This window comes from Desmodus rotundus, chromosome 12 (assembly GCF_022682495.2).
Source record: "Desmodus rotundus isolate HL8 chromosome 12, HLdesRot8A.1, whole genome shotgun sequence".
Taxonomy (NCBI): domain Eukaryota; kingdom Metazoa; phylum Chordata; class Mammalia; order Chiroptera; family Phyllostomidae; genus Desmodus; species Desmodus rotundus.
The window spans coordinates 78,978,520-79,004,790 of NC_071398.1; the positions used below are offsets into that span (position 1 = coordinate 78,978,520).

The following is a 26,271-nucleotide window of genomic DNA, read 5'->3' on the forward strand; positions in this document are numbered from 1 at the left end:
TCATATTTTTGATCCTGTACTTTTTCTTAGGTAAGTCCTTTTAACATTTCATATAACAAGAGCTTGGTGGTGATGAACTCCTTCAACTTGACCTAATCTGGGAAGCACTTTATCTGCCTTTCCATTCTAAATGATAGCTTTGCTGGATAGAGTAATCTTGGATGTAGGTCCTTGCCTTTCATGACTTGGAATACTTCTTTCCAGCCCCTTGTGACCTGTGAGGTTTATTCTGAAGTCAACTGATAGTCTAATGGGAACTCCTTTGTAGGTAACTGTCTCCTTTCCTCTTGCAGCTTTTAAGATTCTCTCCTTCTCTTTAATCTTGGGTAATGTAATTATGATGTGCCTTGCTGTGTGCTTGCTTGGGTCCAATTTCTTTGGGACTCTCTGAACTTCCTGGCCTTCCTGGAAGTCTTTTTCCTTAGCCAGATTGGGGAAGTTCTCCTTCATTATTTTTTCAAATAAGTTTTCAATTTCTTGCTCTTCCTCTTCTCCTTTTGGCACCCCTATGATTCAGATGTTGGAATGTTTGAAGTTGTCCCTAATGTTCGTTCCGCAGCCTCTCCTCATTTTTTTGAATTCTTGTTTCTTTATTCTGTTCTGGTTGACTGTTTATTTCTTCCTTGTGCTCCAAACCGTTGATTTTACTCGCGGTTTCCTTCCCTTCACTGTTGGTTCCCTGTGCATTTTCCTTTATTTCACTGTTCATAGCCTTCACTGTTTCCTCTATTTTGCAACCATACTCAACCATTTCTGTGAGCATCCTGATTACCAGTGATTTAAACTATCCATCTGATAGTTTGGCTATCTCTTCATCGCTTAGTTGTATTTTTTCTAGAGCTTTGCCTGTTACATAGTGAGATGTGGAGCCTTAGGTATTCACCAGGGTGGGGCAAAGCCACCTCTGTGCGTTTTTTGCGCTATATGTGGGGGAGGGGTCCGAGAGGGAACAATGCCGCCTGGTCAGTTCTCAGTGGGCTTTAAGTCACTTCCCCCGCTACCCACAAGCACAGTGGACCCTTTTGGTGCTGGTTCCCAGGTGGGTTGGTTTTGTATGTTCTAGGTTTATTCTCTAGGAGAGACCTGTGGGTCTCTCCAACAAAGTCTCCTGCGAGGCTGGGAGTTTCTCCTGCCACCTCAACCCTCACAAGTTTTTTCAATCAGAAGTTTTGAGGCTTTATTTCCTGGCACTGGAGCCCTGGGTTGCAAGGTCTGTTTCGCTCCCCAGTTATTTCTCCCGGTTTATCCTCATGAGAATGTAGGACCACCTGCTTCACCAGCCGCCACCTTACTGGGAGTCCTCTCCGTCCAGCTGCCCTTGTCCGCCCCTCCTGTGAGTCTGGATGAATGTTTCTTCTTTATCTCCTTGGTTGTCGGACTTCCGTACAGTTTGATTTTCTGTCATTTGTGCTTGTTTTTTGTTTTTAAAGTTGTTGTTGTCCTTTTTTTGGTTGTGCAAGTAGGCACAGTGTGTCTGCCTACACGTTCCTCTTGGCCAGAAGCCCCTGTGTATTAGTTTTCTATACCTCCTGTAGCAAATTACTTAAGTTGCTTAAAGCAGCACAAATGTATTATCTTATAGTTCCTGAGGTCACAAGTCAGATGAGTCAGCCTCTCCAGGCTAAAATCAAGGTTTGGACAAGTGTTCATTCCTTCTGGAGTCTCTAGGTAGAATCCTTTTACTTTTCTTTCCATTTTCAATAGGCTACCCACATTCCTTGGCTTGGGGCACCTCTGTCTTCAAAAGCAGCAGTGACAATTTGAGTCTTCACATTGTATCACTTCCACCTTAGTTCTGTTTTCACTTTGTTTTTTACTCAGCCTCTTTCACATACCTCTTCTACTGATTACATTGGGCCAACGAGATAATCCAGACTAATTTCTCTGTCTCAGAATCAGTAGGTTAGGAATTTTAATTCTATTTGTGTATTCTGGGGATTTTATTGTGGACAAGGGAGGGAAGTGTGGATAATAGGATTTGGAATGAAGAAGTGGGGTTTTCACTTAATTTATATTTGTCCTTACTGCTTGAAATTAGAAGGGTGCTTTATTATTTTTGGAGTATAAATTTATTTTATCTAAAATCAGTTTAAAAGAACCCTGGCTGAGTGTCTCAGTTGGTTGAAGTGTCGTCCTATACACCAAATGGTCCTGGGTTTGATACCCATTTAGGGCACAAACCTAGGTTATGGGATCAATCCCCAGTCAAGGCATGTATGAGAGGCAACCAATCAGTGTTTCTCTGTCTCTCTCCTTCCCCCCTCGCTCTAAAAACCTCATTTTAAAATATTTTTTCTTAAAAAATAAGAGGAGTTTAAAAGAATATGAAAGATCATACATATATCAGATGAGTTTTAGAATGAACTTCAGACTTAGGGTATATATTATGGTGAAACAAGATAATATAGAAAAATTAACACTACTTTGACAGGAGCCTTTGGTTCTACATTTTTTCACCACTGCTATAACATTTTGGGTAAATTGCTTAGTTTCTCGGGGAATCATAAAAATTAAGCTTAATATACAAAATGACTTAAGTTTTATAAAGTAAGAAACTCTTACATTTAATTTGATATAGGCTAGTTTTGAGTAAATCTATTGCAGAAAATGGGATAACTGAAGTTTTAACACTTATAGAATAGTATAGGTGTACTTTAAATTATTTATACAGAATACCTAATTTTTGATTTGCTCACATTTCCTCAAAAGATGTATCGCTGGAAATAATAACATGGTACCATCTTACATTTAAGATATTATTTAAATTTTCAGAATACTTTTATATTAAATCTGTTGGGAATGGTAAAGTATGTGATTACTGTCTACTTCTTAAGAAACTGACACAGAAAGGTTTAGGAAATTACCTAAGTTTACAGAATTTGATATTAAAATCAGTACTGGAATCTTGAGCACTTGGAGGTCCCACAACCATTGTTTTACCACTGAATCATGCTACTTTTCAGAGATTGAGGTTCATAGGGTAGTGGATTAAAATTTCATTTTACAGAATCTAATGGTTTAGGTAGGATTAAATACCACAATATGGTTTATTTTCCTTTGGATTGCTTTAGGAGTATTCTGGGTGCTAAATCTAATTAGAATGTAGGATTGTGGGCTGGATGGATGCTGAACATCACACTGTCCCTGTGTAAAGTAGATTTGCATTTTTATTTATTTAATAAACTTTACTTTTTATCGCAGTTGTAGGTTCACAGCAAAATTGAGCAGAAAACTCTGCCTGCCTGTACACAACCTCCCTCATTTATGCCAGACCTAATTCTTCATTTGAAAGATGGGATAGCTGAAGCTATTAAAAGGTTATATGTCTTGCTAAAGTCACACAGATTATTTTTAGCTAAACCAGGTTAAAAATTCAGTTTATCTGATTGTTATTTCAGTTAAGAAAATTAAAATAGCCCAAATAAAGTATTATTTTAATCATTTTTAGGAGGTTTCTTTTGAGGTATAATTGACATACAACATTATATTAGTTCCAGGTGTGCCACATGGCTGCCCGTGCATGACATAAAATTTACCATTTTAAACATTTTAAGTGCATTATTCAATAGGAAGCATCATCACTATTAATCTCTAGAACTTTTTCATCATAGCAAACTGAATTGTTTTATTTTTAAAGTATGAACTCTAGTTTCTCCACTGCTACCCAACTGGCATACAGTAGGTACTCAGAGTAAATCTTAGTTGTTTCTTCTGCATCTCAATGCCAAGGGATGTTTCCTATCCTCCTTTTTTTTAAAGAAAACAGTTTTGAGATGTAATTCACATACCATATAATTATTTCAAGTAGACAAGTCAGTGGTTCCTTTTTTTTTATTATTGATTTTTTAGAGAGAGGGAGGAAGAGGGGAGAAAGAGAGGAAGAGGGGAGAGAGAAACATCGATTTTGTTGTTCCACCCATTCCATGTATATTACTTCTTGTATGTGCCCTGACTGGGGATCAAACTTGCAACCTTGGTATATTGGGACGATGTTCTAACCAACTGAGCTACTCGGCCAGGACAATCAATGGTTCTTGGTATATTACATTAACTTTTTTTAATTCTGGTAAAATATGTATAACATAAGATTTGCCATTTTCAACATTTTGAAGTGTACAATTCAGTGGCATTATTTTCATAATTTTTTTATGCTAGGCTGAATAGCAGGTTTATTTTTTATTTTTATTTTTCATGCTATAACAGTTGTCCCACTTTCTTCCCCTTTGCCCCCCTCCACCTAGCCTGCCCCCTACTTCCATAATCAGTCCCCTCACTTTTGTCCATGTCCATGGGTCCTTCATATATGTTTGATTAATCCCTCCACCTTCTTTCAGTCAGTCTCCACCTCTACCCTCCCCTCTCACAGCTATCAGTTTGTTCCATGTTTCCATGCCTCTGGTTCTGTTTTGCTCATTAGTTTATTTTGTTCATTAGATTCCTCTTATAAGTGAGATCATATGGTTTTTGTCTTTCACCAACTGGATTATTTTGCTTAGCGTAATAGCCTCCAGTTCCATCTATGTTGTCACAAGAGGTAGGAATTAACTCCTTTCATTCTGCTGCATAGTATTCCATTGTATAAATGTACCACAGTTTTGCAACCATTATCACCATTTCCAAAATTTTTCATTACCCCAGACATAAACTCTGTAAACATAAAGCAGTAACTCCCCACTCCTTAGCTCTTAATTATGTCAAATGTACTTTCAGTGTCTATTAATTTGCCTATTCTAGGTATCGTATGTAAGTGGAATCATACAACATTTGTGCTTTTTTGTCTAGATTATTTCATTTTAACACCTTCAGTGTTCATTCATATTGTAGCATGTATCAGAATTTCATTCCTCTTTATGGCTGGGCAATATTCCATTGTGTGTATATACCACATTTTCTTTATCTGTTTATTATTTATGACACTTGAATTGTTTCTATGTTTTGGCTATTGTGAATAATGCTGCATTGAACATGGGCATACATGTATCTATTCAAGTCCCTGTTTTCAATCTTTTGTATATATACTTGGGACTGGTGGAATTGCTAGATCATATGGTAATTTTATGTTTAACTTTTTAAAGAAACACCAAACTTTTCCACAGTGAATGTACCATTGACTACTTATTGTGTAGTTAAGTTATTGATTTGAGATTTTTTCTTTTTTAATGCATATGTTTTTACTTCTAAATTTCCGTCTTGGTACTATTTTGTTGTGATTTCATTTTCATTCATTTCTAGGAATTTTTGAATATCTGTTGTGATTTCTTATTTGACCAGTTGTTTGAGAGTATGTTGTTTTCCACACATTTGTGAATTTTCCACTTTTCCCTGTTATTCATGTCTGATTTCAGTCTTTTGTGACAAAAAATGATTTTATGTATGATTTCAGTACTTTTAAATTCATTAAAACTTGTTTTATGGCCTAATATATGGTCTATCCTGGAGAATTTTCCATGTGCACTTCACTAAACTATGTAATCTGCTGTTTTGAGATTGTGTTTTTTATCTTTCTTTTCAGTCTAATTGGTTTATAATCTTCAAATCCTTATTGATCTTTTGTGTGGTTGTTCTAAACCATTATTGAAATCAGAACAGTGTGGTTTCCAACTATTACTGTACTACTGTCTCTTTCTCCCTTGGATTCTGTCACTGTTTCCTTCATGTATTATAGGGGTTCTGTTTGGTGAATATGTTTATAATTGTTATAGCTTCTTGGAGAATGGATACTTCTCAATATTTGAGGTTGTTCTTTGCCTCTTGTAACATTTTTGACAAAGTCTCTTTGTCTGATACTAGTATAACCTCACTACCTCTCTTTTGGTTACTATTTGCATGGATAGTAACCGAAGAAAACCTGTTTTGTCTTTGGATCTTTAGTAAATCTTTTGTAAACAGTATAGTTGAATCATATTTTTTATCTCTTTTTCTCCTTTCTGCCTTTTGATTGGAGAGTTTGACATTTACATTTAAAGTAATTATCAATAAGGAAAGACTTACACTTGCCATTTTGTTACTTGTTTTCTATTTTTTAGAACTTTTTGTTCCTCATTTCCTCCATTACTGCTGTCTTTTGTGCTTCGTTATTTTGTAGTGACATGTTTTGATTACCTTATCATTTCCTATTGTATATATTATATAGCTATTTTCTTTGTAGTTATGGAGATTACATATAACTTCCTACAGATATAACTATATAAGTTGAATTGATACCAACTTCAATCACAAAGACTACTTCTGTAAATCTACATACCTCCTCTTTTATGTTATTGATGTTACAAATTATATCTTTCTTTGAAAACATACATTTATAATTAATGTCTTTTAAATGCTATTTTCTATCTTTGCAGCCACCACCATGGTTAAACTATAAGAGCCTCTTGCCTCTTATCTTTTCTCCTGGAAAAAAATCATTTTTAATAATTGTAAATGATAGATTTAGTTGTCAACAACAACCACATTCATAAATTGCTTATTTTTATAAAAGGAGCAAATAAGATTGAGCATGTGATTTGACTCCTAATGTGAAATAGAACATATTAGACCATCACTGTTTATGTTGTCAGGAATATAAACCATCAATTATGAAAGCTCAGTCTGCCACTTAGTAATGGGGAAGGGTTGGAGGGAGTATATAATCACATTTACATTCTGTTCCGTTTTTTATAGAGGCTTAGCTATGTCCAGTTTTCTAGCTAAGAAAAACGTATTTCTAGCTGGCATTAAATAGGCAGCAGCTATGTTGCTCTAGCCCCCTCTAGTGATGATAAAGAGACTTTTTTGAATAATTTATTTATTTTAGAGGGAGGGGAAGGGAGAGAGAAAGGGAAACATTGCTGCGTGATAGAAACATTGATTGGTTACCTTTCTCAAGCCCCAACTGGGGACCTGACCTGCTACCCAGGACTGTACCCTGACCAGGAATGGAACTGGCTACCTTTCGGTTCTCAGGCCGACACAGACAGGTGCAACGTGACTTTTTTTAGCAACTACTCTGACTTGACTGTTCTTTTTAAAATATTTTAAATATTTTTTAATTTTCAGTTACAATTGACATATGTTATTAAATGAGTTTCTGGTGTATAACCCAGTGATTAGACATTTATATAGCTAATGAAGTTATCACCCAAATAAATCTAGTACCCATCTGACACCATACTACTTACTACAGTATTGTTGACTATATTCTTTATGTTATACTTTATATGCCCATGACTATTTGGTAACTACCAATTCGTACTTCCTAATTCCTTCCCCTTTTTCACCCATTTCCCCCAACTCCTGTTCCATCTGGCAACTGTCAAAATGTTTTCTGTATTTATGGTCAGATTCTGTTCTGCTTGTTGGTTTATTTTGCTTTTTAGATTTCACATACAAAGCCCTGGTCAGGTAGCTCCATTGTTTACAGGGTCATCCCAATATTCCAAGGTTCGATCCTGGTCAGGGCACATACAAGAAAGCAAACAATGAATGCATAAATAAGTGGAACAACAGATTGATGCTTTTCTCTGTCTTTCTCTTTTACTTTCTTTCTCCTTCCCTCTCTCCAAAAATCAATAAATAAAAAATTTTTAAATAAATAATAAAAATAGATCCTACGTACAAGTTGAAATCATATGGCATTTGTACTTCTCTAACCGACTCATTTCACTCAGCCCTATAATACCTTCTAGGTCTATTCATTTTGTTGCAAATGGCAAGATTTCGTTCGTTTTTATGGCCCAGTCATATTCCATTGTATGAGTATGTATGCACCGCTTCTTTATCCTTTCATGTTTTGATGGACACTTAAGTTGCTCTGTGTCTTGGCTGTCGTAAATAATTCTGCAAGGAGCCTGGGCAAGATGGCTCAGTTGGTTGGAGCATTGTCTCATAAGCTGACAGGTAACAGATTTGATTCCTGAGCAGGGCAAATGCCTAGGTTGTAGGTTCAGTTCCCAGTCTAGGTATATATGAGAGACAGTTGATCGATGTTTCTGTCTCACATCAGTGTTTCTCTCCCTTTTTCTCCCTCCCCTTCCCACTCTCTAAAATCAATAAGCATGTCCTCAGGTAAGGATAAAAAGTAAAATAATGCTGCCATAAACAGATGTATATGTCTTCTCAATTTAGTGTTTTGGCTTTTTGGGGGGTTGTGGGGGAGTTTTTTTGCATAAATACTTTCAAGTGGAATAGCTGATTCCTTTATTCTCTTGTTTTATAGCCTTTGTTTTAAAGTCTGTCTAGTATAAGCATTGCTAACCCAACTTTTTTTTTCCAGTTTCATGAGATGTATTTTTTCATTTCTTTGAGTCTGTGTGTGTGTGTCTTTCGATCTGAAGTGAGTCTCTTGTAGACAGCATATGTTAAGGGTTTTGTTTTGTTACCCATTCAGCTACCCTGTGTCTTTTCATTGGAGCATCTGATCCATTTGCATTTAAAGTAATTGTGGATAGATACGTATCTGTTGCCATTGTATTATTCATATTTTTGATCTTTTGTTTTCTTCTTCTTAAAGAAGACTCTTTAACATTTATTGTAATACTGGTTTAGTGTTGAGGAACTCCTTTAGTTTTTCCTTGTCTGGGAAGGCCTTTACCTGTCCTTCAATTCTGAATGATAGCTTTCCTGGGTAGAGGAATCTTGATTGTAGATCCTTGTTTTAAATCACTTTAAATATTTTGTTCTAGTCCTTCTGGCCTGCAAAGTTTGTGTTGAGAAATCGGCCGACAGTCTTATGGGAGGCCCCTTGTAGGTTACCCACTGCTTTTCTCTTGCTGCTTTCAAGATTCTCTCTTTGTCCTTAACCTTTGGCATTTTAATTATGAGATATCTTGTTGTGGACCTCTTTGGGTTCATCTTGTTTGGGAATCTCTGTGCTTCCTAGACTTGTATGTCTATTTCCTTCATAATTTAGGGAAGTTTTCTGTTGTTACTTTTTCAAATACGTCTCCATTTCTTTCTCTCTTCTCCTTCTGGCATGCCCGTGATACAAATGTTGAGATACGTGAAGTTGTCCCAGAGTCTCTTTACACCATCTTCTTTTCATTCTTTTTCTTTTACCTGTTCTGATTGGGTGGTTTTTTCCAGATTGCTGATTTGATTCTCAGTCTCATCCACCCTACTGTTAATTCCCTGTAAATTCTTCTTTATTTCAGTTACTATATATTTTGTATCTGACTGGATCTATTTCATGCTGTTGAGGTCCTAAGTTCCTTGAGCATCCTTATAACCCATGTTTTGAACTCTGCATCTAGTAGATTGCTTGCCTCCATTTTTTTTAGTTCTTTTTCTGTAATTTTGTTCTGTTCTTTCATTTGGGCCATGTTTCTTTGTCTCCTCATTTTGGCAGCCTCTGGGTGTTTGTTTCTGTGTATTAGGTAAAGCTGTTACATCTCCCAGACTTGATATAGTGGCCTAATATAATAGGTGTCCTGCTGGGTACTCAAGGTGTACTCACAGTGTGGGCTATGTACACTTTCCTGTTGTAGTTGAGCCTTGATTACTGTTGAAACGTCCAATATCATCCACCATGATTATTGTTGAAATGTCCAAGATCACCCACCACCTGTGTTCTGTATGGGGTCACAAAGCATAATCTCCAAAGTCATCTGCAGATGGCTGCTACTTGTACTAGGCTTAGAGGTGCCCAGTCAGGACCAAGCTGTGAAGCAAGGCAGGCTGTTACTAGTTCTAGGCCTGGGGCAACTTAGTGAGAGGTACAGGACTCGTTGAAGCCAGATGCTCCTTGTTTTAGACAATTTAGGAAAATCTGATACATTGGCTAAGACAAGCCATCGGTATGAAAAAGCCACTGGGAACAGTTTGGATGGGCCTGAAAGTTGGGTGGGACAGAGCCTCAGGGAATCACTTGGATGGCGGAAACAGCATGGGCCAGCCAGATAGATGGAATCTCAGATATGACGTCCACCTACTGGTACTTGTGGCTCTGTGTGGGAAGGGCTCAGTAAAGAAACAATAGCCTCTGCCAGCACTTCTGTCTGGGAGAAAGCTACCCTGTGGCTCTCTCTGATGACAGACAATTCAGTCCCTCCCTATATGTCTCTCATGCCTTTTAATCTGCCGCCCAAGCGCTGGTGCTCAGAGGGAATGAGTCCGAGTAAATCTGTGCACAAGCCCTTTTAACAGGAACTGCCTGGCATTCCAAAAGTTTCTGTCTTCCACAGAAACTTATTCCCGCTAGATTTTACAGCCAAAAGTTATGGGGGCTTATCTTCCTAGCACTGGAACCCTGGGCTAGGGGTCCTGGTGTGGGGATGGGACCCCTCCCTCCTGAGATATACCTCCCTATTTTTATATACCACACATGGGTTATGGGCCCATCCTATTCCACATCTCTGCCCCTTCTACTAATCTCAATGTACTTTCTTCTGTAATTCCATAGTTGTAGGACTTCCATTCAGCTCAATTTTTGATGGTTTTGAATGATGGTTGTTCTGTAGTTTAGCTGTAATTTTGATGTGGTTGTGTGAGTAGATAGCTTTGTTGACCTATGATGCCATCTTTCTGACTGACTCTATTTATGGTTTCTGTGTCTCTTTTTATGCTGTTGAAGTTCTCACTAAGTTCCTTGAGCATCCTTATAACAATTCTTTTGAACTCTGTTTATGTTAGCTAGCTTGTTTCTATTAAATTCTTTTTCTGTAGTGTTCTCTTGTTCTTTCATTTGGGACTTGTTTCTTTGTTTCCCTATTTGAGCTGACTCCTTGTGTGCATTAGGTCCATCTGCTTTGACTCCCAGACTTGGTAGAGTGGCCTTATGTATTAGGTGGCCTGTATGGCCCAGTGGCACAGCCTCCCTGGTCACCTGAGCTGGGTGCTCCACATGTAACCCCTTTGTGGGCTGTGTGGACTGTATTGTTGTAGATGAGACTTATTATTGTTGGCACACCAATGGAAGGGATTGTCCTGCCAGACCTATAAGCTGTCAGTACTGGCCTTGACTACAGCAGAGGAGCTGCTGTGCAGGGGGCCGACCCCATGAAGCAGAACTTGCTTCAGCAGGGTTCTGATGCCTGCCAAGTCTTAACTGTTGAGTGTTAGGTCCAAATTGGTCTAAAGATGGTTACTGGGTGCACTGGCTGTGGGGCCTTCCATGAGATGCAGTACAGTGTCACCTGCTAACTGTCCCCTGCCTGGGGCTACTTGATATGAGCTACAAAGTGATTTGCCAATGCTTGCTACTTTTGCTGGGCTTGGAGGTGCCTTGAGGATTTTCAGCTGCCAATTGAGGCTAGCTGCCACTAGTGCTGGGCTTGGGGCTGTTGAGCAAGAGGTACAGGGCATTCTGAGGCCAGATGCCGTTGTCTGGGATTTGTGAACCATTGAGAGATTTTAGAAAAGTCCCCAGTAAGAGCCAAGACAATCCATTTGTATGGAAAACTCACTGGAAGCTCCTTGGGTGGGCCTGCAATTTGGGTCATGTAGGGTTTTAGAATCACCAGGGCATATCAAACTGTTAGGCAGATTGATGGGGAGTCAGATGTGATACCTGCAGGCTGAGTGCAGGGAAGGCTCACAAAGGAACATTTCTGCCAGCACTTTTGTCTGGAAGAGAGCTGCCCCTCCAGGCCTCACCCTGAAGCCTGACAATTCAGGTCCTCCCTATATGTCCCTATTGATTTTCCAGCTGCTACCCCGTGCTGGAGCTGAGAGCAAATGAATTAGTCTGCAGTAAAGTACCTGGAAATCCAGAAGCCTTCTGTCTCACTCAGTCCCTAAGCCACAATCCCTGCTGGCTTTTAGAGCCAGGAGTATAGGCACTTGTCTTCCTGGCCCTGTAACTGTGGGTTTCTGGGGTATCTGGTGTGGGGTTAGTACCTCTCACTCTTTAAGAGTGATCTCTGCAGCTGAGATTTTCTGATTTTTAATCTTCACGTGTGTGGGACTAGCGCAGTTCAGTTCTCTGACCCTTTTACCAATTTTGACTTGGCTTGTGTATATCCTTAGTTATAGCACTTTTGTTCAACGAGATTTCAGACATTTCTGAATGTTGATGGTCCTGTACTTTAGTGTAATTGTGATGTGATCCTGCGAGGGCAATGGTACCATATTTGCCTACTTCACTATGTTGACCTGAAGCTTCTGATTGCTATTCTTTAATACAGGCTTGATAGGCATAATAGAAAACAAAAGTTAATATACTTTAATAAGAACAAGATTTAAGATACTTCAAAAGTTATATTTCATATATACAATGGAATATTATTCCACCTCAAAAAGGAAGGAAATTTGGATAGCTCCTAAAATATGGATGAACCTTGAAAACCATTATGCTAAGTGAAGTGATCCCATCACAAAAAGACAAATACTGTTTTATTCCACTTATATGATGTACTTAGAATAGTCAGATTCCTAGAGATGGAATGGTGGTTGGTGGTTGCCAAGGACTAGTGGTAGTTAATTGTTTCATGAGCACAGAGTTTAATTTTTGCAAGAATCATGTTCTCTAGAAAGATGGCAGTGATGGTTGTACAACAGTGTGAATGTACAGTCACACCTCAGTATTCGTCTGCCTCAGAACTCAGCAAACCCTGTACTCGTCGTATTTTGATGAGAAAAAATGTTTAGCTCTCGGTGAATGCTTGGAACTTGTTACACTTGCTAGAACTTGTATGTGTCTCGACATTACCCTGCAAGAGAAAATGCTTCATCACTCAAGGCTTGTTTGGTTCTTGTCGGTTTTGGCAGTTGTCACAGGGTCCGGAACAAATTAACGATGAGTACTGATGTACCACTGTACTTAAATCTGCTGAACTATACACTTAAAAATTGTTAAAATAGTAAGTTTTATGTTATATATATTTTACCACAATTAAAGTATTAAAATGGTGTATGTCCCAACTTTGCAGGAAGAGCCATTACCTCAACTTCTAAGGTATCCCTTTAATATGTTATTTAGACTGGAAAATGGTATAGCCTAACTCAAAAACTATGATTTTTTTGGTGTTAATAGATGGGAGTTGACTGAATAATATTCTTATATTATCCTAGAAGGATTTTCTGAATGGAACATTTTAAAATAAAAAGGAATTTATCAGGGCCTGTGAAATGTCTGTCCCCTTGCACCCTAGTTTAGTTTTTTACTGGTCCTTAACTATCCCTAAAGGTAAAACAAGATAAAATAGTTGCCAATAAAGAAAAGTTTGTAAGTTTTTTAAAACCTACTTAATGAGAACTGATTTCATACTATAAAGTTACCTGGCTTTGCCCAAGGTCCCTCACAGAATGGCACAGCAGCAGGGGCAAGATCATTCTCCCCAAGAAGATTTAGTTGTTAGAGATAAAAATAGATGGAATTTTAAACTATGAAAATCCTTACATACAAAGGTATCTAATGTTTTCCCAGTGTTAACATAAGGACCAGCAAGGGATCTTATTAAAAATAGAGATTTCTAGGCCCTTTCTCAGGAACTGTGTCTCAAACTGTAAATGCTATAATTCAGGGAAAAGATGGAAAAATAGAGTTTTGTGATGGCAATTGGGAATTAACATGTCTTAATAAAGTAGAGAAATTAATGACGTCATCATCGCTGCCACAGGAATACTATTATTGTAAACTACATATTGGGAACTGAAATACTTTTTAAAAATACTTCTTATAGATTCATAGTCACTTTTTTCGTAAGAATACAGTATTAGCATTTCTAACTTGAACGTATCTTAGAAATTATCTAATTCACCTCCCTTAAGGCCTGGAGAAATAAATCTGGTATGCAAAGGCATACTACAAGACAAATTCACACGGACTACCAAGACCTGTGGAGTAAAAGGGATGGCACGGCCACTGTCTCAAGGGGAGAGCACCCTGACCCCTGCCTTGACAGGCTTTTCTTTCTTTTCTGGGCACATTACATTGAGGGTGGTCCTCATTTACTATGCACAGGTTCCCTTTAGGTGGTTACCTTTTACAGAAAACAAAGGAGAGGTTGTTGCTAAATACATCAAAAAGGAAGGATATTTGCAAATGTAAAGGGAAAAGTGGTTGAACTGGTTACACTTGTCCTTGGAAGGTTTAGCATACATTTTAGGAGTTACTTTAAAGATATGCAGTAAACCTTTGCTGCCTCAATTCAGGGTGAGGGAGTTTTAGCAAAAAGCAAGTCTCAAAGCAGCCTAGGTACAATGCAGGCCTGATTCCCCAAGGAAGAACCTATCCGTGGGTGTGGGTCCTGTGTGCCAGACCTCGCTTTCCACTGGCCTTTCCCAAGTGGGAGCTGGGCCCACCCCACGCAGAATGGTCTCTTATATTTTATCTCCTTGTTTTGGGTCAGGACCGGTTATATCCCACAAAGCTTGCTGGTCTCTCACATGACCCTGGGAAAGTAATTTGCAAATGCATCAAAGTACACAGAGCATTATTATAATAAGCAAGCAACCAAAGACCCACATTCTCAGATTAAGCCCATCAGTCAATCATTGTCAGGCAGCAATGATCAAACAATAGATAACATTCAGAGAACTATGAGGGCTTATGTAGAGTCAGGGTCAGATGGCTAAAGGGCCGTAAAACTTTGGGGAAACAAGCTCATTTCACACTTGGACCCTTATTTAAATTGAGGGTATTAGCAAAGCAGGTTTCACAGGATTTTATGCATTCTTTCTTAGGCCTGATCTCCCCAGGGAACCCGACCTATCCAGCACAGGGCTGCACCCACCTCCGGCATTGTTTCAGGTTTGGGTTGAGCAGGGGAAGTAAGGCAGCCAAGAGATTAGGAGACTTCTTGCAGACAGAATGCGGACTCAGCCTATGTCAAAGCCAAAGGGTGAGGGTCCATCACCCCCTTTCTCCATAGCCCCCGAAGTCCTTCCCGGAGGGCCCCCTCATGATCGTGCCTGTCTTAGGTCATTCCTCTCTTGAGGAATCTCACCTGTCATTGGCTAACCGATCATGCACTGGGGGCCAAGCAGGGTGAAGTAAAGTGGGCAGAAGCAGTGCTCCTGCCAGGGAGATAAGCTTCATCTCCTCAGTGGCTTAGGGTCCCAAGGTCTCTCACTCAGCCTTAGCCATGGGAGGTTACAGCTTCTGAAACCAGGCAGGGCAGTTCCCAACATGCATGCATTCACCCCTAAGTTATTTCAGCAATTTTCATCTAAGAACTAGGCTGCTCTTTTACCTAATCCCAATACCATTATTATACCTAAGAAAGTAAGTAGTATTTCAATAATATCGTATAGTATAATATAAAGCCCATGTTTATATTTTCTCTATTGTCCTAAATTGTCTTTTATAGTTTATTTTGTTTTGCCTTACTTTAGGATCCAAACAGATACATGTATTACATGTGATTGCTATGTCTGTTGTTTTAATCTAGAATACGTTTCATCTTTTGTTTATGAGATTGCTCCTTTTTGAGGAATTCAGGCTAGTTGTCTTGTACTACATTCTGTATTTTTTTTTTTAAGGTTTTATTTATTAGGGGAAGGGAAGGAGAAAGAAAGGGAGAGAATCATCAGTGTGTGGTTGCCTCTCAGGCACCCCTTGCTGGGGATCTGGCCCACAACCCCGTCATGTGTCCTGACTGGGAATAGAACCGTGACCCTTTGGTTTGCAGGCCTGTGCTCGATCCAGTGAGCTACACCAGCCAGGCTACATTCTGTATTTTTCTGATGATTTCTTCTTAATTAGATTGAGGTTAAATAATCTTAGTAGGAATATAACATTTTTGAAACTTTACACTTCTTATAGCATCCCACTTACTGTTCCAGTGTTGATCATGCCATGTTTGATCACTTGGTTAAAGTAGTGTCTATCAAATCTTTTCTCTGTAAAGACATATTTTTCGTATTGTAATTGGTAAGTAAATTATGGGGTTCTTTTTGAGGCTGTGGCCTATTCTCCAGTCTTTTTTATCTAATATTTTAGAATCAGTTATGATTCTTGCCTAAGTTAATGATTTCATTGTTAGTTTCAAACTGGTAATTTTCTAATTCTGTCATTTCTTCAATATTTATTAGCTGATATTTTCCTGTGAAGGTGGGCCTTCACTTTCCCTTTTCACTCTCTGTTTTGAATATCAAAGGGACTCAGGCATTCAAAAAATTGTAATATAATCCATTACCATCATTTTGTGAAGAAGTGCTCAAATTTCCCTGATTTTCCACAAGACTCCCTTTAAGCTGAGTCTTGTTTCCTTTAGACATGACCTCATTCATCTTTAAGGACTCCCCTGCTTTCTGCCACAGGAAGGTGTCATTCACCCTGGGTTTTTTGGTTTTGCTTTTATTTACTTGTTTTTTTTATCAGTTTTACCTTGTTCTTTAGATCTGGAATCAATTATTTTACCCAAGAAACTTTGGTTTCTTTTAATGGAGACTATTATTTAGAAATCAAAATCTGGGTATTTCATATGTTGTTTGCTGGTAGGATGTCATTGTTACTGTGGTTTCATTACTTTTAGGCCCTATAAATAAGTATATACAGGGTTGGGCAAAAGTAGGTTTACAGTTGTAAATACGCAGAACACAGTTTCTTCTTTTTTTAAATCCTCACCTGAGGACATGCTTACTGATTTTTAGAGACAGAGGAAGGGAGAGGGAGAGAAAGAGGGAAAGAAACATCCATGCGACAGTGAAACATCAGTTGGTTTGCCTCTCATATGTGCCCAGACTGGGGACCAGACCCAAAACCTAGGTATGTGCCCTGAATGGGAATCAGACCTGTGTCTTTTTACTGTATTTTTTGGACTATAAGAGGCATCCCCCCACAAACTGTGGGGGGATGCCTCTTATAGTCCGAATGTATAGCGTACCTGGCTCGTGGGAAGAGGGGTTTTTTGTTTTTGTTTCTGTTTTTGTTTTCTTTTTTTCCTATTTTCCTCCTCTTAAAGCCTAGGTGCATCTAATCATCTGAAAAATATGGTAGTTTACGGAACAATTCTCCGACCAACTGAGCCACACCAGCCAGTGCACAGAGTTTATTCTTGTGTTATTATTTATTGATTCTATTATTTTCCATATGAGCAACTGTAAACCTACTCTTGCCCCACCTTATATATGTATGCACATGCATGCATTAATTATCTATTACTGTGTAACAAATCACCACAATCTTAGTGGCTTAAAATATCACTCATTTATTATCTCAGATTCCATGGAATTTCAAGAGTCTAGGCATTTCTGCTCTCTGTCTCACAAGACTGGAGAATCAAGGTATCAACCAGGCCTTTGATCTTATCTGAGGCTTTCAGTTCCATTCCAAGCTTATATTCATTTTCCTAGATTTGCAAACTTCAGTGGGTACTTGCTTCTTCAGGTCTCTGAGCTCAGGGAAAACCTAAGCTTTTATTGAAAAATAATTCATATACCACACATCTTATCTATTTCAAGCATACAGTTCAATGACTTTTAATGTGTTCACAGATTTGAACGTTTGTCACCAACCAGTTTTAGAACATTACATTATCCAGAAAAGAAACCCTTCATCCTGTAGTGATCATCTACTAATTTCTTTACCAAACCCCACTCTACCCCTTCAGACCTAAGCCACCATTTATCTGTTTCTTATATCTATAGATTTACCTATTCTGGACATTTTATATATGGAATTATATAATATATAGTCCTTTGTGACTGATTTATTTCTCTTTGCTTATTGTTTCCAGTGTTCATACATAAGATAGCATGTATCATTCTTTTTTATAATTGGCCAAATCTCCATTGCGGATATACCACATACTACATTGTCTTTATACATTCATCAATTGATGGACACTTGGCTTATCTCCAATTTTGGCTATCATTAATGCTGCTATAAAAATTTGTATACATCCACGTTTTCTTTTTTGCAATTGTATGATATCTCAGTATAGGCATACCTTGTTTTCTGGCACTTCGCAGATGTGGCTTTTTTTTTTTTTTTTTCAATAATATATTGAAGGCAAGATCCTCCACCAGCAAAAAGATTACAGTTTGCTTTATTGGAATACTTGCTTTATTGCAGTGATCTGGAACTGAACCCGCAGTATCTCCACAGTATGCCTATATATAGATTTATCATAGTTTATCCAACCAGCCTTCTATGGGAAGGGTATTTCAGTTTTTTGTAATATTTGCTATTATAGATTATGCCCAATGAATAACCCTTCTCATATGTTGTTTGATATGTTGAAGATACAATTTCTGGGTAAGTTCCTCAAAGTGAAATTACTGGGTTAAATAGTAAGTGTATATGTAGCTTTGTAAATAATGCCAAATTATGTTTTGCTGGCCAGCACTCAATCCACTGAGCCACACCAGCCAGGGATCATCTTACATTTTTAAGAGTTTCTGATATGTTAAGGAGATTTGCCCTTATCTGTGCTTTAAGTTGCAAATATATTTTGTCAATTTGTCATTTGTCTTTGTGCTTATTGGCCACATATCTGTTGTTATTGACTGTGTGTATTGTGTTTATAGTGTTAAAGTGTGTACTGTGTAATAGTGTATATAACACACTATAGTGTTATAGTGTGTACTGTGTTTAACAATATAACTTTGTAGTAAATTTAAAATCAGGGAATATAACTCTAACTTGGGATATTCTAGATTTTTCCAACTTTGGCTAATTTGGGGTTCTTTGCTATATCCATATGGATTTTCAGATCAGCTTGTTGATTTATGCAAAAAAGCCAGTTGGGATTTTGAAACAAAAAAAATGTATAGATCAATTTGGGCAGTTTTATCATGTTGATAATATTAAGTATTCTGATTCATGAATATACAATGTTTTTCAAGTTATTTTTTAAAATTTTCTTTTAATAATGATTTTTAGTTTCCAGTATACAACTCTTTCACTTCTTTTCTTAACCATATTCCTAAGCATTTTATTCTTTTGATTCCATTTTAAACAGAATTTGTAAATTTATATTTGGATATTTATTGCTAATACACAGAAATTCTATTTTTTATATTGATCTTGTATATCTTGTATCCTGCAACCTAGCTGGACCCAATAATAGACTAATAAGACTAATTTAATTAAGAATAAGATTCAGTAGTCTTAATGCAGGAGTGTCAAACTCATTTTCACTGTGGGCCACATCAGCCTCACAGTTGCCTTCAAAGGGTGGAATGTGATTTTAGGACTGTATAAATGTAACTACTCCTTAACTAGGGGAAGGGAGGTCAGCGCTACTGCTAGGCAGAAACAAGGTGCTGGGCCAAATTTGGCCCTCGGGCCTTGTGTTTACCACCTGTGTCCTAATGGTTTCTGTTATGTGTCTCTGGACTTTGCTAATGGTGATAGTTTTTGTCATACAAACTAAGATGCGTAATTTCATCATGCTTTCTGGATTTTGAGTCATTATTAGAAATGTTTCCCCATGTGCTGGTTTTAAAGTCACAACAAATTTAGCCTCGTTTTCTTCCAGTGATTATTAATATATTTTATTGATTATGCTATTAACAGTTGTCCCAGTTTTTTCTCCCCTTTATTTCCCTCTACCCTGCACCCCCCTCTCCCAATAGCATTCATCTCTCCTTATTTCATGCCCATAGGTCATGCATATGAGTTCTTTGGCTTCTTCACTTCCCATACTATTCTTAACCTCCCCTATTTTGTACCTACCATTTATGCTTCTCATTCCCTGTACCTTTTCCCCTATTCTCCCCCTCCCCGCTAATAACCGTCCATGTGATCTCCATTTCTGTGGTTCTGTTCCTGTTTTAGTTGTTTGCTTAGTTTTTCCCTTTTTTTTTTTTTAGGTTCAGTTGTTGATAGTTCTGTTTGTTGCCATTTTACTGTTCATATATTTGATCATCTTTTTCTTAGATAAGTCCCTTTAACATTTCATATAATAAGGGCTTGGTGATGATGAACTCCTTCAACTTGGCCTTATCTGAGAAGCACTTTATCTGCCTTTCCATTTTAAAGAATAGCTTTGCTGGATAAAGTAATCTTGGATGTAAGTCCTTGCCTTTCATGACTTTGAATACTTCTTGCCAACCCCTTCTCACCTGTAAAGTTTCTTTTGAGAAATCATCTGATAGTCTCTTGGGAACTCCTTTGTAGGTAATGGCTCTTCTTTCCTCTTTCTGCTTTTAAGATTCTCTCCTTATCTTTAATCTTGACTAACATAATTACAATGTACCTTGGTGTGTTCCTCCTTGAGTCCAACTTCTTTGGGATTCTCTGAGTTTCCTGGACTTCCTGGAAGTCTATTTCCTAGCCAGTTGGGGAAATTCTCCTTCATTATTTGTTCAAATAAGTTTTCAATTTGTTGGTCTTCTTCTTCTTCTGGCACCCCTATGATTCAGATGTTGAAACATTTAAAGATGTCCCAGAGATTCTGCAGCTTCTCCTCATTTTTTTGAATTCTTGTTTCTTCGTTCTGTTCTGGTTGAATGTTTGTTTCTTCCTTCTTGTCCAAATTGTTGATTTGAGTCCTGGTTTCCTTCCTTTCACTCTTGGTTCCCTTTATATTTTTACTTCATTTTGTATAGCCTTCACTTTTTCCTCTATTTTGCAACCATACTCAACCATTTCTGTGAGTATCAGTGTTTTGGACTCTGCATCTAATAGGTTGGCTGTCTTTTCATCCCTCAGTTCTCTCGTTGGAGCTTTGATCTGTTCTTTCACTTGGGCCATATTTCTTTGTCTCAGCATGCCTGTTAGGTTATATAAAGGGCAGAGCCTGAGGTATTTACCAGGGCAGGGCAACCCATGTCCCTGAGTTGTGGTACTGTCTGTGGGGTAAGAGTCAGAGAGGGAACAATGTAGTTTGCTCAGCTTTAGGCTGGGTTTCAGTTACTTCCCCCCACTACCCACAGGCAAATTGGGCCTTCTGGTGCTGATTCAGAGTGGGTGGGTTTGTGTAGATTCTAGAACCTAGAACAAATTCTTGTGAGGCTGGGAGTTTCTTCTGACCTCACAACCTCCACAGGTTTTAACAGCCAGAGGTTTTGAGGTTTTATGTCCCTGCTCCAGAACCCTGGGTTGTGCGGTCTGTCTAGCTCCCCAGTTGTTCCTGCTAGTTTATCTGCACACAAATGTGGGATTGCCTGGTCCTCCAGCTGCCTCCTTGCTGCACGTCCTCTCTGCCCCAGCTGCCCACCTGTGCCCCTCCTAACCGTCTGGATGAATGTTTCTTCTTTAACTCCTTGGTTGTCAGACTTCCATACAGTTCGATTTTCTGGCAGTTCTGGTTGTTTTTGTTTTTAAATTTGTTGTTATCTTTCTTTTGGTTATATGAGGAGGCAAAGTGCATCTACCTACGCCTACATCTTGGCCAGAAGTCACTAAGTACTATTATTAAAAAGCTAAAGCTTAAGGCAGTTAAGTAATTTGTCCAGGGTTACATAGCTAGTAACAGGCTTAGTTAATGTTTGAATGTGGGCAATGATTGTTTGCAACATTTATATTTTTTGCCACTATACTCTGTCTTTAAGGAACTTAAATACCATTTGATTATAGAAATGGTCAGCTTTTCTGGAACATTTGATTCCTATTTTATGTGGAATGCTCACTTTAAATAAAAATGTATTTTTTTGATTTACATACTAATTTTTTCTTTCACTACTCCTATAACATATCATTCATTGTCTCTTATTTCATAGTTTTTATATCTTAAGGACTATTAACATAGGTAGCAAGGTTTGTAAATGAATGGTATTATGACAAGTGTTTCTTTTGAACTCTTAGGTCTTTAAAGACTTTTCTTTGAAATGTCTCTCTGCTTGATTTTGTTTTGTGTTGTAATGTTTTTCCATTTTTGCCTTTAGCTAACAACAAAGATTGTAGAATTGTCATGATTTTAGTGGCTGTCTATTAGCTGAAAATAAGTACAGGTTACTAGGAATAGGATTTCATTTGCATTTTTAATTTCAACTACACTTGGGAAACTGCTTTTGTCACCAAAGTGACTTGAAATTTTAGTACATGTTCTAATCTGTGGGTTATTCCCAAATTGTTCCCACCCACTTACTATAAACAGTGTCTAGCTAATTTCTGAGTAATTAGAACTTATGAGTCATTTCTGTAATCAACTAACAATAAAAATGAACATAAGCTTAATAAAGTTTATTTTTTAAAAATAGACTAGAGACAAAAAATACATACATATACATATATATATATAATTCCAGAAGAAGTTTTACAAGCAAGTTCACACTTTTAAAGATAATAATAAGTGAATTTCAGTGAAACAAACACACACACACACACACACACACACACACACAAGAATACCAAGTTTACATATGTCTGTTCTAGGTGGGAAAAACAGTAGTTTTCTCACATGATTATATTCACAAAGATTATAACATCATATCCCTTTGGATAATAGCATTGCAAAAATTAGGGACAGAATCATTAGGGAGTCACTAATTTACCCATAATGGCTGCCATGCTAGGTGTCAAGTTTTATTTTGACAGTCCCTCTTTGTAGTTCCCTTTACCTCTAAGGTGGAGATTTTACTCCATAAATTTTTTAGTGATTTTCTGATTCAATATCATTAAATTGGATGTTTATTTGACCAGTTTTGTTTATGTATATTTAATATACAGTATTAATGAATACCCAGAGGTCTTGTATTTTATTACTACAACTAGAACAAAGGCCTCAGAATCAGCTTTTGCTTGGAAACATTTATAAAAGTTTTAACTAACTTTTATGTGTCAAAAGTATATTATTGCCTTTATCAATTCACCTATGAACATCAGGAACCAAAAGCCTTCCAACTTACCTCCAACAACTTTGACATGGAACACCTATAACTGTGTTGGAATCCCCTTTCTCTAAACTCCCCAGCTTTGTCGGTGTTCCTGATCTGCTAAGAAGTGACATTACTTACTCCCTTTATTCTGGGATTTTAAAGCCAGAGAACAGATTGCAGCCCAGTTTCCTAAGAGGATTTTATAGCTACCATTTACTTTTGTGTAGTGTACTTCTTTTCCATATTAATGATATTGTCATACAAAATGAAATGACATTCTTTATGGTTTCCAATTTGGTTTATCCAGGAATATATATTATTGAGCCTCCATAATTAACTACATGGTCATAAAAATTTTAGGAACTATGAGATAATAGAAAATATACATAGTATTGCTTTCTGCCACTAGTTCCTCACACAGAGTTCCTAAAGTGTTCTAAGTGACAAGAATGCTAGGAGCATCTCTTTATTTTTTTAATTTTAATTGTATCAATGTATTGCTAATTTTGGTCTTCCCCTTAGTTCTCTATATAAAAATGATGAGTTTCGCAGTAGCAGGTACAATAGCTTTTAAAGAGAACTTGGACAAAATATAATGGAAACCATAAGTAACAAGAAAGTAAATGAAGCAAAATTGTCTACTGTGATGTTTGCCCAAAAGTAATATCCTTCCATAAATTTTTAGGTTCTTAAAGTAAACTTATCTCAATCAATCTAACATATTAGAAATCATTACAAAAGATTCCACTTTTTAAACATTATGAGACTTGAAGATCTCATTAATGGAGGTAAAAATGTTAGCTATTATTGCTACTGGTCAAGTTTGCTCTGTATTTTTGAGCCAAGAATAACAATAAGAATCTGGTCATAATCAGTGCTTTACATCTGAGAGCAGATGCTTCCTTGTTTTGGGGTTCAGGATAAATTGTGGCTGTCTTTTCTTGGTATGCATCTTTCACAATCTTTTCTTTGACTTACAGAGAAATATCTCTAATGGTGTTCAAAGGAGAATAAAGCCATCTGTCTTCCAAGCTGTAATCTCAGTAGTAGTTAAAAAAAAAACTTATCTATGATACACCTCAAGCCACACACCGTAACACCGGAAGCAACTTCGTGGAGTTGTTATCTTGGACATAATATAGGGTCTGTCTGTTGAATCTATCCCTGAGCTTTTTATTTTAGTTACTGCATCTTTCTTTTTTTAAAGATTATATGTATTTAATTTTTAAAATATTTTATTTAGTTTTAGAGAGAAGAGAAGAGAGGGAAGGGGGTGAGAGAGAGAGAAACATCAGTGTGTGAGAGAATCATGAGTTACCTCTTACACACCCCAAACTGGGGATCTGGCTTGCAACCCAGGCATGTGCCCTGACATAGAATCAAACTGGCAACCCCTTGGTTTGCAGGCTGGTGCTTAATCCACTGAGCCACATCAGCCAGGGCTGGTTTTATTTCATTTTTTAACCAGTATCTTTTAGGTGATTTATTTCTTCATGTTCATGAGCAAATTCTTCTTAATTATCAATTCTTTTGAGTCAACCAACCATATCATTTTTATAGCTTTCTCCTTTGGTAAATTTTGTTTTTTCATGGCCATATCAGTCAGGTGTACAATCCCTGAGGCAGCCTCACCAGCTCCGTGAAATAGTATTATTGATCAGACAGTTTGTTCGTTGTTATTGCAAGGACACCTACAACTACAACAGATGCTGTTCCTTGAGTAACATCGCTGAATGTGCGGTACTGGTTTTGATACTTGTTGAGAAGACAAAATGCATTTATATTGGTGAAGTCCTCAAACTGAATAACAATTCATGCCATACTTGGAATAAACTACCTCCATGAATTCATCCAAAAAACCATATGCAGGACCTCTCACTTTTCTCTGCCGTTATCAAGTGTACAATGGATCTTTAACTACTCGTTTTATCTTTTTGCATCCAGAGTGACAGACATTCTTGAGGATTCATCCCTCCTCAAGCTATATATAAAGCCAGCTTACCCACAGGGATGCCCATTCCATTACAGCCAAGGTCTCCCAAGCCAAGAATATGCTCTCTATTGGTCACCACAGTACCCTTGATGATTGATACCTTCTGGCCATGCAGTTAAAACTGTTTTTACTTCATGGCCACTTTTACTGCATGATGTAATGTTTACTGCATATTGAAGCAATATGCCCTTCATCATGTACACTGATAAAGAGTCCTCTTGGCTTCTGAAATGTTAAACTATATAGCTGTCAAGCCAGACCCACAGTGGGAGTATAAACACTAGGCATGAATATCTCAATGTCAGACATTAGTACTCTATACAAGAGTTTCTCATTTTTATTTTGAAGATCCATTAAGAGAGGATACCTGTCAAAGTCAGAATTCAGATGCTCACAATTTTTAATTACCCTAAGAACCTGGGGGGTACCCTGACTGATAACAACAATCCATGAATACTCCATTGTTGCCTCTCCTCCAGGTTAAAAGCCAAGTTCTTGTTAAAGTGGAGGTTCTGCTTCACATGTCTTAGACATGGTGATGGGTGTGGTGGCGGCATGGGGGCTTCAGGCCCTGTGGTGGGTATAAGGTGAGGTGACAGGATCTGGCCAGAGTTCTCTTGTTCTAATATTTGTCTTTGAGCCCATTTCTGACACAGGACTCCTAAAATTCTTAGAAATTCCTAAGTGGTAAGAATACTAGGCGCACCTTTTGTTTTGATGAGGTGACTTTGGGATCCTGGGTGGGGGCTGGTCACCAGAAAGATCAAGCCCTGATTAGAAGCTCGGAATTTTCAACCCCACTCCCCATCCTCCAAAGAGGAGAGGGCCTGGAAAATGGAGTTAATAATCAGTCATTCCTACGTGAGGAAGCCTTCATAAAATCCCAATAATCCAGGGTTCAAAGAGCTTCCAGGTTGGTGAACAGTTAGAAGTATGGGGAGAATGACATACCCAGAGAAGGTGTGGAAGCTCCACTCCTCTTCCCTTGTACCTTGCTTTACACATCTCTTCAATCTGGTTGTTGATCTGTATTCTTATCATATCCTTTAATAAACTGGTAAACATAAGTGAGTGTTTCCCTTGAGTTTTGTGAGCTACCCTAGCAATTAATCAAACTTGAGGGAGAGGATCATAGGAACCACTGATTTTTAGCCAAATTCGGCATATGTTATGGGTAACCTGGGGACATACTACTTGTGATTGGTATCTGAAGTAGAGTGGGGATAGTCTTGTGGGATTGAGCCCTTATCCTAGGATCTGACGCTATGTACAGATAGTGTTAGAATTGAGTTAAATTGTAGGACACCCAGATAGTGTCACAGAAAATTGGTTGGTGGGGGAAAACCTCCAAACATTTGGTGACCACAGGTATCAGAAGTGAACGAAAAAACTGGCCTGTTTCTCTAAACAAGAACATAAAAAGCATTCTACATTATATATAATATCTGAATAATTTTCTAGGTAGGCCAACTACTGTGTATCTTATTTTAAAAAGATTTTATGTATTTAACTTTAGAGAGGGGAAGGGAAAAAGAGGGAGAGAAACATCAATGTGTGGTTTCCACTTGATCGCACCTTACTAGAGACGTCGCTTGCAAGCTAGGCATGTGCCGTGACCCTTGCGACCCTTTGGTTCACTGTCCAGTGTTCAGTCC

At 37.9% G+C, this 26,271-nt stretch overlaps 1 protein-coding gene and 1 pseudogene across 4 annotated transcripts in view; one reads left to right on the top strand and one right to left on the bottom strand.

The window, feature by feature from the left end:
• ASH1L (ASH1 like histone lysine methyltransferase) overlaps positions 1–26,271 on the top strand; it is a 215,150-nt gene that overhangs the window by 128,523 nt on the left and 60,356 nt on the right. The window lies entirely within an intron of this gene.
• Positions 23,965–25,657, bottom strand: LOC139440418 (NADP-dependent malic enzyme pseudogene; annotated as a pseudogene).